The sequence below is a fragment of the Pongo abelii genome, chromosome 16, assembly GCF_028885655.2.
Source record: "Pongo abelii isolate AG06213 chromosome 16, NHGRI_mPonAbe1-v2.0_pri, whole genome shotgun sequence".
NCBI classification, from domain to species: domain Eukaryota; kingdom Metazoa; phylum Chordata; class Mammalia; order Primates; family Hominidae; genus Pongo; species Pongo abelii.
The window spans coordinates 1,567,501-1,570,000 of record NC_072001.2 but is presented as its reverse complement, the minus strand read 5'-3'; positions in this window follow the sequence as shown (position 1 = coordinate 1,570,000).

Here is a 2,500-nt window from a genome sequence, read left to right as displayed (position 1 = left end):
GGTCGGAGGCAGAACGGCAGCCCCTCGGCGGCCGGCCGGCGCACGCGTCACCGGCCCGAGCCCGCCGCGATCGCTCACACGGCCCTCGCGCACCCACCAGAGGGGAGCACGGGACGTGCGCTCGCCGGACCAGGCGGCGCCCTTCCCCGCGCGGGAGGGGCGCGCATCTCATCTCACTCGACCGCCTCGAACCCCACGCCGACGGGCTCCCCTCGGGACCCACGCGCGGACACCGGAGGAGGGGACGCCGGGGGTGGGAGCGACACACCACCGCTCGGCCTCGGGCACCTCAGGGACAACCCGGAGCGCTCCAGGAGCACCGCAAAGGCCCGGGCGGAGCCAACGCTCGCGCGAAACCCCCCGAGAGGGCAGCACGACGGGCCGGCGGGACGGCACCCCCACCGCCGCGGAGGGGGCCCGCCCGCAAGTCGACGACCGCGGGAGGCGAGAGCGAGGGATGCCCGCCGCGTCAGAGGACCCCGCCGACCCACCCCGCGAAGCGGAGAGCGGGGACGGGACAGCCAGGTCAGGCCGGGTTCCGCACCCCACGCCTTCCCAACGCACCACCGGCAGGCGGACGGAGGAGAGGCAAGGGGCCCCCGCGGGCGGGGCGAGAAGAACGGTCCCATTCGCCACGAATGTCCGCCCCTCGCCCGTCGCGGCTCGGATCCGGCCCGGGAGAGCGTGACGTCACCACATCGATCACGGAAGAGCCCCCGGGAGCGGGGAGTCGGCCAGCCGGCCGGCGAGCGAGCCGATCGGCCCCGGCCGTCCCCCGCTCCGGGGAAGGGGCGGCGGACAACCCAGCGGAGACGAGGACGCCTGACACGCACGGCACGGAGCCGACGGGGGTGGGGTTGTCACGGCCGCCCCGGGTGCCCGCGGCGGAGAGCGCACGGGGGCAGGGTAGCCCTCGCCGCCTTCCCCGCCGCCCCCGGGTGGGTCAGAGACCCGGACCCGGGCCGGCACCGGGAGTCGGGACGCTCGGACGCGCGAGAGAGCAGCAGGCCCGCGGGCCCCAGCAGCAGGCGGCTCGAGCGGGAGCAGGGCCGGCTAGCCGGGTCAGCGGTGGGCCAGAGTCCCGCACGCATCCAGAGGCCCAACCTCTCCAGCGACACAGGTCGCCAGAGGACAGCGTGTCAGCAATAACCCGGTGGCCCAAAATGCCGACTCGGAGCGAAAGATATATCTCCCCCGGGGGCAGGAGGCCCGATCGCCGACCACGCCGCCGGCCCAGGACACCCACGACACGGACATCTGTCCCCAAAATCGCCACCATCGCAGCCAGACACGGAGCACCCGGGGCCCCCTGGTCGACCCCAGGACACACGCGGGAGCGGCGCCGGGCCAGGGAGGCCTTCCCGGCCGCCCGTGCCACACGCACGGGCCGGCCCGTGCCTCCAGAGCGAGGCCCGGAAGCAGTTTCGGCCGGCCCCCCGTGAGATCGGGACACACGAGGGACCGAAGGCCGGCCAGGTGTGACCTCCCGGGCCGCACGAGGGCTCGGGGAGCGCTCTCCGACTCCGCACGGGGACTCGCCAGAAAGGATCACGGCGGAGGGACCGCGGCCCGGCCCGGGGACCGCTCCCCGGCACGCGGGGGACGGGGGCAGGACGGTCCCCGGCTCCCCACGGGGACCCGGAAACATATTCGGCCGCCGCCTCAGACGGCCAGGACGCGCGCGGGCCCGCGACCGAGCCGGGAAGGGCGTCCCCGCCCTCCCGCGCCACGCGCGGTGGGTCCCCGCGGGTCGCGGCTCGGGCCTCGGGAGCTGCGGCGCGCTGGTCGACCGGCCCGGGCGGCCCCACGGCCCGGCTCGGGCCCAGAAGCGCAGCGACAGCCTCTCCCCCACATAAACCTGCACGCCAGAGCTCTGACTCACAAGCGACGCGCCACAGCCCTGGCGCCACCGGGCCAGCCGGGCTGACGACCGCGGGCTTTCCGGAGCTCTGCCTGGCTCACAGCGGGGACGGTCCCCTCCCTCGGCAGCTGCCACCGCAGCTCCGGAAGCCAAGAGCACGATCTAACAGCGGCCGCCAGATGGAGCCCGACGACCGTCGCGAACGTCAGCGAGACCGATCCGGACGGCTGGCAGGGCGGCCCGTGGACCGCCAAAGCGAAACCGTGAGTCGAGAAGCCCTTCCCGAGGCCGAAAACGCAGCCCCTCTCCCCCAACCCCACAGAAACGCCTCCCCAAAACGTGTCCCCGCATCGACCGCGACAGAGTCAGAAGACAACCCACGGCGTCTGGGTGTTTGGAGATGCATCTCGGAGGGAGGGAGGGAGGGAGGGAGGGAGAAAGAACCCACAAGGAAGGACTCGGTCGCGGGTCGCTGCGGACACAGGGAGAGGCAGAATGCCTAGGCTCTTCCAGAATCCACACAGAGAGAGACAGACAGAGGGAGAGAAAGACGGAGGGAGGGAGAGAATGGAGAAAAGAGACAGATGGTGAAAGGGAAGGAGGGAGGGAAGGGAGCAGGGAGGGAGGGAGGGAGGGAGA